The sequence below is a fragment of the Saimiri boliviensis genome, chromosome 3 (genome assembly GCF_048565385.1).
Source record: "Saimiri boliviensis isolate mSaiBol1 chromosome 3, mSaiBol1.pri, whole genome shotgun sequence".
In the NCBI taxonomy this organism is placed as follows: Eukaryota; Metazoa; Chordata; class Mammalia; order Primates; family Cebidae; genus Saimiri; species Saimiri boliviensis.
Genome location: NC_133451.1, coordinates 113,727,393 through 113,740,389, shown reverse-complemented (window position 1 = coordinate 113,740,389; position 12,997 = coordinate 113,727,393). Strand labels below are relative to the sequence as shown.

General features: G+C 36.2%; 1 protein-coding gene across 14 annotated transcripts in view; it reads right to left on the bottom strand.

The window, feature by feature from the left end:
• Window positions 1-12,997, bottom strand: part of TENM3 (teneurin transmembrane protein 3) — a 2,726,163-nt gene that overhangs the window by 669,331 nt on the left and 2,043,835 nt on the right. The gene's annotated exons all lie outside the window — the stretch shown is intronic.

The following is a 12,997-nucleotide window of genomic DNA, read 5'->3' as shown; positions in this document are numbered from 1 at the left end:
AATTGACACATTCCCATTTAAGAAAGAAATCAAAATTCCCAAAATGAAGAGGGTGAGAGTATCTACTGGAAGAAATTCCAGCTGAAAAATTCAGTGACACATCAAAATTCAGTTTTAGATTATGTTTTCTAAGAGTCATAAAATCAAAGTTACAAATTGAGGTAGCATTTTCTACATATTTTAATAGTTGGAACACTGTATACAAATTTTTGCTGGCTATCTTGTTTAATATTTTAGATATGTTTCTAAAATTATGTACATTTTGGGATGAACATTTAAATATGTATTAGTTCTATTTATTATCAGAAATTAAAGCATGCGTTTTGCAAAATGGAATAGAAACTGACTCAATTTGTGTAGCCTTTGATAGAAATCCCACATAAATAGATCAAAAAAAAATTAAGAGCTTTATCTGGAAGCTAGGCATTTACAGGTCAGCATCCTATGCTATTTCATAAGCATTGCTCATGCTGAAAGCCCTGAAATTTTTAACATAAAGCATCGTCACTACCCTGCCATCTTCACTTCCTTCTTTTGCAATTACTTGTCTCTGAAGGATGTGACTTTTAACAAAGTACCATGATTATACTTATGGATGAGACCCTCTTTTCTCTTATATTGCGTGGTTAAAGCCCTTATTATAAGTAGTGGGAAAAGCATAAAAACAAGTCTTTCTTTTTATGTTGTCTTGACTACTGCAATTACCTGGTCTTCATCCTATTTTCCCTCCTCCTCCTGACTTGCCTGGTCTACGTGAATGATTTCTTGCAGACACTGTGCCCATGTTCACCTGCCTTGGCCTCCCAATGTGCTGGGATTACAGGCGTGAGCCACCACACCTGGCCTGTAACACATTTTATGATTCCTTTATCTATTTCTCTAATAACATTACTGCACCCCTCAGCACATATTTTTGAATGATGGTTGAAGGCTAGACTTATGGAAGATTTCAGCTCCAGAAGGATGGTTCCCTCGTCAATTATTAATCTATTCGGGATAAAGTAAGTCACTGTTTGAAGGACTGAGTATAGTTCAGGGATGATAACATACATTATCTCACATGGTCCTCATAAAAACTTCAAAAGTTGTTATTATTATTTTCCTCATTTTAAAGATTAGTAAATTGAAAAGTAAGTAATTTGTCCAATGTAAGTAGAAGAGCCAGGATTAATTAGTCTTTTTCCAGAGCCCCAACACTAAGAATGACACAGGAGGAATAAAACCTGCTCTGATCATGTTAGTTACACACATATAAAATCATACACACACAGAAAGATCAACTAGAGTTTAATGAAAGAGCAATGCTCTTAAGAACACAGACACACCCCTAATGTGAATTCTACAAAGAAAATAACTTTATTGCTTAAGTCTGCTTTTGAGAAAAGTAGTTTTATAGTATGAAAAAATTGAACTTAACAAAACTTTAGGTCCTGTTCCACAGTAATTTTACTCATCTTTCTTTGTTTTATATGTTGTACATATCTACAATAAAATTGCTCCCAAAATAACACTTTTTTATTTTTTGAGATTGATTCTCACTCTGTTGCCCAGGTTGGAGTGTGGTGGCACGATCTTGGCTCACTGCAACCTCCACCTCCCAGGTTCATGCAATTCTCTGCCTCAGCCTCCCAAGTAGCTGAGATTACAGGCTCCTGCCATCATGCCGGCTAATTTTTGTATTTTTTTTTAGTAGAGATGGGGTTTCACCATCTTGGCCGGGCTGATCTTGAACTCCCAACCTCACGATTCACCTGCCTTGGCCTCCCAATGTGCTGGGATTACAGGCGTGAGCCACCACACCTGGCCTATAACACATTTTATGATTCCTTTATCTATTTCTCTAATAGCATTACTGCAGCCCTCAGCAGATATTTTTGAATGATGGTTGAAGGCTAGACTTATGGAAGATTTCAGCTCCAGAAGGATGGTTCCCTCGTCAATTATTAATCTATTCGGGATAAAGTAAGTCACTGTTTGAAGGACTGAGTATAGTTCAGAGATGATAAACATTTGTCAGTCGGATAAAAAAAAATTTCCAGGAAGGCTGTAACTGCTCCAGTGGCCTTTGGCTTGTGGAAGTTGGTAATCCTCTTTGAAGGACCAGGTAAGTTAAACAGGGTGAATTGTAAGCTTGCTGCTATTTGAAATTACAAATCATTGAAAAACTGTCCACTAGAACACCTTAGGGAATGAATGGCAGATAATAATGGTTTATGTGTGGTTGCAAAACAATAATGAACCTGTCGAATCAATTGTTCTGAATAGCAGTAGATCACAGTGGAAGGAAAAATGCACCTCCTTATTGACCCCTTGTATGTTCTGCTACATTTCATTCTTGTGACTTTTGAATGGTTTCCTTTTATACTTAATCACGCAGTGACAAATTAACCCTAAAATGGTTACCCATAACTCTTCCTAAAGGCAGAATTTAATAAAAATAACTGAAAGCAGAGCAGAAAGTAAACCCAGTATCTTTACCTTTTTATGGATATGATATATTCATGATAAAAATGCCAATTTCAGATCTAAAATGAACATAAAATAATTCAATGCTCATCATGGGTGAGTTATTTTATTTAACAGAAGACTTGGTAAAATAACAAACTTATAGTCATAAATAGAAAAATGAACTATGACATGATCTCACTTTATTAATTTAGGTTTATCTTCTAACAGATGCATAGTAGTGTGGCCAAACATATTTTGCCATGATCTGCAATGACTGATAAACTATTAAATGATTGATTGTACTAGGCACATTAATTTTACATATATGGACATGCCATATGTTCAGGGTTAAATTGTGGAAAGCAATCGCTTGGTCTGCTCTGCACACCCCAACCTCCCCAACTACATTTAGAATGTATACAGTGTTTGCAATAACACAATTTATATAAGAGAGTGCTACTGAAATAATTAGTTTAGATTCATTTATGCAGATGACCTGGCCAAAAACCCACTTGAAACATCAAGGTTCACCATTATCACCAACAAACAGAACTGTTATCAAATAACAATTTCATTTCGTCCTGGGGTTAAATCTGCCACACAAGTATAACAGTTTTCTGTCTGCTTCTCTTAAGATATTATGAGAATCAAATGAGATAGAATGTTTAAGTTCTAGGGGGTTATAGTTTATTATTAATGTCTTTCATTTATCTAACCAATTATTTTCTTACAATTCAGCTTATGTTAGAAAAATTCAAAATAAATATGAAGTATTTTAGTCATAGACTTAATGACTAAAATACTTTAGTATTTTAATGTCATGATTTGTGTGAAGGGATGCTACAATCTTTCAGCTTTGTCTTAGTCTTAAACTTTATCTAATACCAACTATCTAGATCCAAAGATGAAAAAAAGGCATACAGGATTTATAAATGGGTTTTTTCTTCTTATAGTAATATGTTATGTTGAACCATTCTAGCTCATTCCACAACCACTTCTTTTACTTGGTAATGAAAATGTGCACGCGGACTGAGGGTAATGTCTCTGACTAGGGAATTAGACACCTCCAAAAGTGGCCTATATGGGATTTGATGTGAAGCCTTAATTTATTGCACTGTCACTTAAACACATGGCACAATGTTTTCATGACTGTTAATAATATATTACTAAATATTAATCAGCTATAAAAAGAAATGTGATTTTTATGTGTGTAAGTTTCATCCATTTATTTTACTAGTGTTGATCTGGTATGAATTTTCTTTTGAGATATCAAATTTTGGTGAGAATACCACTAATGGAATTTTTTTCACATTCCTCTAGAAAAATTACTTAGCAATATAGTATTTTAATTCAGTAAAACCTTTATTTAGAAATGTCATCATTTCTTTAACTTGATAACTAAATTGTCTCTAAATATAAAAAGCTAGATTTAAATTAAATTGCACATTATTTTTGTAGTTATGATTTCTGAGACTACCCTCTCTCTGAAGTGTATTTTTAAAGAGTTGGCTTTGCCTGGATTTAGATAAAATATTACAATCTAATTTGGACTGGTAAACTATTCTGATGTTGTAGCTTCCTTGAAATTTTATGACTAGATTAGAAACTTTACAATAAGAATAATAGTAGCAAACTCAATATAGATTTGTATACTGTATTTGGAGATACCCTCACGTATACGTATATAATCTGTGTATCTATGTGTGTATACATATGTCTATGTATCTAGATCTATTTCTCCTACTATAGTGTTACAGTTTTTAGCTGTCTCTTAAGTGCGTATAATCTAAAGGAAGTTTTTTTGTTTTTTTTTTTTTTTTTTTTTTTTTTTGAGATGGAGTTTCACTCTACCCATGCTGGAGTGCAATGGCGGGATCTCGCTCACTACAACCTCTGCCTCCTGGGTTCAAGCAATTCTCTTGCCTCAGCCTCTGGAGTAGCTGGAATTATAGGCATGTGCCACCACATCTGGCTAATTTTGTATTTTTAGTAGAGATGAGGTTTCTCTCTGGTGGTCAGGCTGGTCTCGAACTCCCAATATCAGGTGATCTGCCTGACTTAGCCCCTCGGAGTACTGGGATTACAGGTGTGAGCCACCATGCCAGGGCAGGAAGATGCTTTTAAAACACTGCAACTGAACATTGACCTTCTTTTCTTAATTTCTTATTTACCTAATACATATTTTTACCTATAAAAGAATCCGTGTAAGATGGAAATCTTTCAGTTTGTTTACTTACATTTCAATTGCCAAAAGGCTTATTTCAGCAACATAAAGTACAGCACTAACCTTAATCTGGAATCCACTCTATCCTTTCCGAATTATCTATCCTTTGACACCTAGAGCTTTTAATATCTGTTTTTTTCTTGATGGGTGATCTATTATATTCTTTCAAGCAAGGTAGTTCTTCTGATATGTTTGCTAATTTCAGTTACTATGCTTTGTAACATTTTGATCATACACAATACTACATCTTTTAAATATTTGGATCTTTTTCATTCAGGAAGCAGGAATTCTGAAGAGTAAATTCTGATTCATATTTGACAGATTTGTGATACTCCAAAAATATCACATTTCCCCTATTTTTCTTTTCCTTGTATTATATATTATGAAATATAAATAGATTTCCATGTGTGTATTATAAATATTCCAAGCTAAATATACATAGGTACTAGTTCAAATCATTTATACTTAACACAATTTATCTACTGCTGACTGTTGTTCATGACTATGTGCATTAGAAACATTTTTTCACATAATATTTATTATGTGAATTTGAGACAACTTAATAGGCATATACTTTGCACAATGCTAGTTGTCTGTGGCTTCAGGATGTAACTAACCCTATTCTCACCTTTTCCCATGCTTTGTTGCAATAGATCTTTCTGGGTGGCCTCAAATGAAGGCATTTTCTTCCCTCATTACCTGCTTTAATTTTTTTTTGGAATGTGAATAATTGTGATGACATAATTAATTTGAGTATGAAAATATGAGTGAAAAACAGTCTATTACATTTTACTCAAATTAATTGTCAATTTTGTGAAACTGGATAATAATAGCAAACCAAATTCTGTTATGTCAAATCAAAGGTAATCTCTCAAGTTGATTTATTGAGTTCTCTAAGGGCTTAATATAGGGCTAGGGACGAAATGAAAAGTAACAATTATTATTTATCTGATGATAAATTTAGAAGAAAATTTTCAATTCCAGAGACATATTTTAAATGAGGATTTCAAAAATTTTCAAATTTACCAAATTGGTTCTTAGTGTTATATCACAGGGTGATGTGTCATTTTACAGACACAGAAAAAAGAACAGTAAGTTAATAATGAATTTTTCACCTTAAAGAAAACTTGAATTGTAATAGAGGAAAAGGAACAATAGAAAGGCTAGTTAAAAGTGTTGAAAAAGCAACACGTACAGGGCAGGCTCTGGTGGCTCATGCCTGACATCCCAGCACCCGTGGCTCATGCTTGTTATCCCACCACTTTGGGAAGCTGTAGTGGGAGGATCACTTGAGTGCAGGAGTTCAAGACCAACCTGGGCAACAATGTGAGACTCATCTCTAAAAAAAGTAAAAAAGAAAGAAGGAAGGAAGGAAGGGAGGGAGGGAGGAAAGAAGTACAAAACTCAAATTTTATTAATAGGTTCTTATGCTAATAGCATAACTACAAGATGATACTTAAAAAAAATGCCTACATAGAAAAAAAGGATAAGGTAACATTCATTATAAGAAGAAAATGAATTACCATATAAAATAGGGTTTCTTTGTTTTTTCCACAGATTTTATATAAAATATTTTATCCTTTTGACTAAAACAAAAAAAAGTAAAACATCATTAATATTATTATTTGGTAATGTGAACCAATGAACTATATTATAAAGCATTACTGTTACACTAAACAAACCTATTAAACTTCCTATAAAGAAATTAATTTTTTTACCTAAAGCAAATATTCATTTAATAACTTTCTGGTTTATTTATATACACATCCTGATTAATTTATATTTAATTCTCTTAATGTCCAAATTTGGTCACAGTAAAATATACTTTAGCAAAAGAAAATGGACAAAGAAAAACAAGGATATTATGATTTCTTTCATCCCAGGTTTATATACTTTTCTGTATATCCTAGTTTGCATACTATATAGATTATATATTATTTAAAACAAAATTGCAAAACCATTGCTTGCTTGATAACTCTATTTTTGAAAAAGAGTCTTTCGGTAAACTTTGTTCTGCTCCAAGAGAACAGAGTTTCTTTTAAAAATGCAGGAAATCGTTTCAGCATGATCTTTTCCTTTATGTTTTATTTAAAATGTTAATGGAGTAAATCCACAATTCACATAATTTATTTGGAAATACTTTTGTTCAGAATAATGCCTCAAAAGAACAGTGATATACAGGCAAGTCCCCTTAAAAAACATGCATCAATTCAGTTCCCTTTTGAAGCATATTGCAAATGCCCTCTAACAGGGCACAGCAACATTACATAAATCATCTTATATGAAAAATTAACATGACATCAAATATTTATAAATATTAATGTGTATGTTAATATAACCAAAGCTGTAACAAACAATCATAACCTTGCCAAGTTTCCTAGGACAGGCGCAGCTGATAATGATATCCATTATCTCTGGAGGAACGCACAATTATGAAAGTTATACACAGGATGCTATGTTTTTAGCTGCTTTTAAATTTATCCATTAGATGTCTACCTTACATATGGTCTTAACCCTTTGTACACACGTTCTCAAGAAGTATATAAGGCAGCTCATGTGGATAAATATTTTACAAATCATTTTTATTTAATCGTTTACACAGTAAGTCCCTATTTTTTAACATAACTGTAAGCATAATTGCAGTATATTGTGTCCTACAAAAAACTCACTTGGGATTGATCTCATTAACGTGTGTTAAGTACCACATATGCATTTACATGTATGCATGCTACACCTTGTTTAAGAAAGCCACACTTGGCAAAGGTAGATTGGTGATTTGTGGCTATGCAATGTAATGCATGATGCTAGCTCTAGTCCCTCAGGAAAGTCTCCGTGTTGAGGATGGGGTGGGGATGGAGAGTTCTTGGGCTTGCCTGCCTCAGTAGGGTCAAGTCCACAGTTAAAATTCTTGGTGACTCACAGATCATAGGCATAGTCAGCCAGGCAAAGTTTTGCTTGGGGTTGTTTTTTCAGTTCAGCTCTTTTCATTGGCTAGGTGAGTCAATGGATAGCACAGCAAGGTGACTCAGACAGAAGGAGAGAAGGACCACCATTTTATACACGTCTATATATGGCAGGCTCAGGCAAGCCTGGCTCAGAGTCCAACAGGTTCTCATGGGCACAGCAAGAAGATCACGGTAGAGGATAAACATACTTTAGGATGGAAGATGTTTTGCGTCACCAAAAGAGAGTTCTGCAGTAAGCAGCATCTGAAACCACCCGTCTAAACCTGCACCCAAGCCAGAGCATTCTTCACTGTAAAACCTAACTTCTATTTTCAGCCTGACTCCTCAGTGTTACAAAGAGACTATTATTTTGTGGAAATAGGCTCTGATGAGAGTGTGCACTGCCTCACTTACAGGTGGAAATGGGTTGTGCCCTAGGTGTGGTGGAGAAGCGTGACCTTGTTTTCATATTAACATTTTTTTGTACGTCTCTGGGATCTACGATTGACTTTGGGGCATTTTGGCTCTGGATAATAATGCTGATTCAACCTACTTACTCTCTGAAAAACTAAATATGGAATGAGTCATGTCTCAAGTGGTCAAAAAATGCCACTCAAAAATATCTTCCAATTAGAGATTCATTTTATTGCAAATCTGTAAAAATAATATGGACTTTAGATGGGATGTTCAGCCCGATACACATTTTAGTACTAATTGTTTCAATCAGATAAGAGAGAAATACTTATCTGGTATCTTTTTAAGTGGGTCAGAATTTTGAATGGAATGCAAAGAAAAAGGGTGAATTTGCAGAGTAGACATTACTTTGTTACTTGTTAATTTAAATGTGTATTTTAGACATTAGCTTTCGAATCCCCAAATTGCATTGTTATATTTTGCCGCCAGCAATTTTATGCTTTATATTATCGTTTACTTTTGGCCCCTATGGAATCATTCTCATCATCCCAAGCATATAGTTATTATTTCTATGTTAAAAAAAAAAAAAGGCAAGAGGGGGGTTTTTACTTGATTTTCCTGTCAGCTACTCCCTCTTTTCTGTTTTGTCTTATTTTACTTTCTTTATTGTATTTACTCTTTTTTAGGAAAACTCCTTGAAGGGTTTGCCTATGCTGGATGTTTCTAAATGTTCTACTCTCATCTCCTTTAAATCCAATGAAAGTTTTATCATCACCATCCCACAGAAATCACTTTTGTCAAGATGGCCCAAGATCTCCATGCTGCTAAATCCCAAGGTCAAGTTTTAAGCCTTCTTTTACAAGTGGCATTCCCCCTTATCCATAGGGAATAAGTTTCAAGACCCCAGTAGATGCCTGAAACTGGGATTATTACCAAATTCTATGGATCCTATGTTAAAGGAGACACTTTGCAGCTTCTCTTGGGCAGATCTGAATTGCTAGCCTTACTACTTGTGCACTTCGGGGCCATCAGGTAAAATAAGAGTGACTTGAACACAAGCACTAAGATACCACAACGTCTGAAGGGGCGAGTAGCATAGCCAGTGTGGATATGCTGGACAATGGGAAGATTCACCATCTTAGCTGGATGGTGAGATTTCATCAGACCACACGGACCAGCGTGCAATTTAAAACTCATAAATTGTTTTTTTCTGGAACTTTCGATTTAATATATTCAGACTGTAGTTGACTGCAGTTGAACTGAAACAGCAGAAAGTGAAACTGCAAATAAAGTGGGAGGGGACTGCTGTACTTGAATCCATTAGGACACAACTTCTCCCTTCCTCCTCCTTCACACACTTTCCTTCAGTTGGCTTTCAGGACACTGTTCACTCCTGATTTTTCTACTTTGTTGGCCATGCCGTTTCAGCCTCCTTCACTGATTCTTATGCCCATGGTTTTAATGTTGCCCCAAGGATTTACATTTGTAATATCACATATTTTACAAATTGAAGGTATATAGTCACCCTGAGTCAAGCAAGTGTACTGGCACCATTATTCCAACAGCGTGTGCTCACTTCCTGTCTCTGTGTCACATTTTGGTAATGATAGCAACATTTCACATTGTTCATGATTATTATATCTGTGATTTCATGATTATTACATCTTAGTTCTTAATCTTTCTAGACTCACTCCCTTGGCGAACAACACTCTAGTCTCACAGCTTTAAGTGCCGGTTTTATGCTGACATCTCCTGTATTTACATTTCCAGTTCAGATCTCTCTTTCTCTTCTTCACTTCAGAGTCACATATGCAGTTATCTACTTGACATTTCCACTTGACTGTCTAAATGGATAGTTTCAGCTGGGTGCAGTGGCTCACACCTGTAATCCCAGCACTTTGGGAGGCTGAGGTGGGTGGATCACCTGAGATCAGGAGTTCGAGACCAGCCTGACCAATATGGTGAAACCCTGTCTCTACTAAAAACACAAAAATTAGCCAGGCATGGTGGCATGTGTCTGCAGTCCCAGCTACTCGGGAGACTGAAACAGGGGAATTGCTGGAACCTGGGAGGCAGAGGTTGCATTGTGCCAAGATTGCATCACTGCACTCCAGCCTGGATGACAGAGCAAGACTTGGTCTCAAATAATAATAATAAAGAAAGAAACAAACAAACAAAAGGGGTAGTTTCAAATAAATATGTGCAAAAACAGAACTACTGAACTCTAAAACTGACTCCTTCTGCAGTCTTTCCCATTTTAGTCAATGGCAGCTCTAACACTTCAAGGTATTCCAGACAAAACCCTTGGGGGTCTTATTTAACTCCTGACAGCCTCACTGTTCTCAAATTAATCAGGAAATATAGGCACACTTGTTTTATTGTGCTTTGCAGAAATCACATATTTTACAAATGGAAGGTTTGTGGTTACCCTAAATCTGACAAGTCTGCTGGCACCATTTTTCCAAGACCGTGTGCTCACTTCCTGTCTCTATGCCACATTTTGGTAATTATAGCAACATTTCACATTGTTCATGCTTATTATATCTGTTACGGTGATCTGTGATCTTTGATGTTACTATTGTAATTGTTTTGGGGTGCCATGAGCCATGCCCATGTAAGACCACATACTTCATCAATAAATGTTGTGTGTGTTCTGATTACTCCACTGATGATTGACTGCTTCCCTGTCTCTCTCCCTTTCCTCAGACCCATCTAGCCCCCAAGACACAAGAATATTGTATTTAGGCTAGTTATTAATCCTGAAATGGGCTCTAAGTGTTCAAGTGAAAGGAATAGTTACACATCTCTCACTTAAAAGCTAGAAATGATTAAGCTTAGTGAGCAAGGCATGTACAAAGCAAAATAAGTAGAAAGCTAGATCTCTTGTGCCAAAATTAGTCAAGTTAAGAATAAAAAGGAAAAATTCTTAAAGGAAATAAAAAGTGCTACTCCAGTGAACACATGAATGATAAGAAAGTGAAACAGCCTTACTGCTGATATGGAGAATGTTGTAGTGGTCTGGAGAGAAAACAAACTAACAGATGCTGGAGAGGATGTGGAGAAATAGGAACACTTTTACACTGTTGGTGGGAGTGTAAACTAGTTCAGCCATTGTGGAAGACAGTGTGGCACTTCCTCAAGGACCAGAAATAGAAATTCCATTTGACCCTGCAATCCCAATACTGGGTATATACCCAAAGGATTATAAATCATTCTACTGTAAAGACACTTGCACACATATGTTCACTGCAGCACTGTTTACAATAGCAAAGACCTGGAACCAACGCAAATGCCCATCAATGATAGACTGGATAGGGAAAATGTGGAACATATACACCATGGAATACTATGCAGCCATAAAAAATGATGACTTCATATCCTTTGTAGGGACATGGATGAATCTGGAAACCATCATTCTCAGCAAACTGACACAAGAACAGAAAATCAAATACCGCATGTTCTCACTCATAGGCAGGTGTTGAACAATGAGAACACATGGACACAGGTAGGGGAGCATCACACACTGGGGTCTGTTGGTGGCGGCCAAGGGAGGGGCAGCGGGTGAGTGGGGAAGTTGGGTAGGGATAACATGAGGAGAAATGCCACATATAGGTGATGGGGGAATGGAGACAGCAAACCACATTGCCATGTATGTACCTATGCAACAATCTTGCATGTTCTGCATATGTACCCCAGAACCGAAAGTACAATTAAAAAATAATAAAAATAATAAAAATGATAAATTGGAATTCAAAAAAGAAAAAAGAAAACAAAAAACAGCCACAAAATTCCCTTAAGCCAAAGCCTAGTCCAGAGCAAGGCCATATATTTCTTCAATTTTAAGAAGGCTGAGAGAGATGAGGAAATTGCAGAAGAAAAATCTAAAGCTAGCAGTGCTTGGTTCAAGAGGTTGGTTTAAGGAAAGAAGCCACTTCCATGACGTAAAAGTACAAGGTGAAGCAGCAAGTGCTGATGGAGAAGCTGCAACAAATTATCTCGAAGATCTAGCTCAGGTCTTCACTTCACTGAAATGAAGGTGACTACACTAAACAACAGATTGAGACCCACACCTTTTGGGGGTCTCACACGGGAACGTTCCCCACATTCAATGTAGATGAAAACAGCTTTGCATGGGAAGATAATGCCACCTTGGACTTCCATAGCTAGAGAGAAGTCAGTGCCTGGCTTTGAAGCCTCAGAGGACAGGCTGGCTCTCTTCTAAGGGGCTAATGCAGCTAGTTACTTGAAGTTGAAGCCAATGCTCATTTATCATTCCCAAATTCCTAAGGCCCTTAAAATTATGCTAAATTTACTCTGCCTGTGTTCTATAAAAGGAACAAAACCTGGATGACAGCACATCTGTTTACACCATGATTTACTGGAAACTTTAAGACCACTGTTGAGACCTATTGCTCAGAAAAAATGTTGCTTTTCAAAATATGACTGCTCACTGATAACACCTTGCCACCCAAGAGCTCTGATGGAGATGTACAGGAGATTAATGTTGTTTTCATGCCTGCTAACACCACATCCATTCTGTAGTCTATCAGTGAAGGAATAATTTCAACTTTCAAGTTTTATTGTTTAAGAAATACATTTCACAAGACTGTTACTGTCATAGATTGTGATTCCTCTGATGGATCCGGACAAAGTCAATTGAAAACCTTCTGGAAAAGATTCACCATTCTAGATCCATTTAAGAACATTTGAGATTTGTGGGAGGAGGTCAACATTAACAGGAGTTTGGAAGAAGTTGATTCCAACCCTCATGGCTGACTTTGAGGGTTTCAAGACCAGTGGAGTAAGTCATTGCAGAGATAGTAGAAATGTAAGTGAAATAGAAGTGGAAGCTGAAGATGAGACTGCATTGCTGCAATCTCATGATCAAACTTGAACAGATAAGGAGTTGCTTCTTATGGATGAGCAAAGAAAGTGGTTTCTTGAGATGGAATCTGCTCCTGGTGAA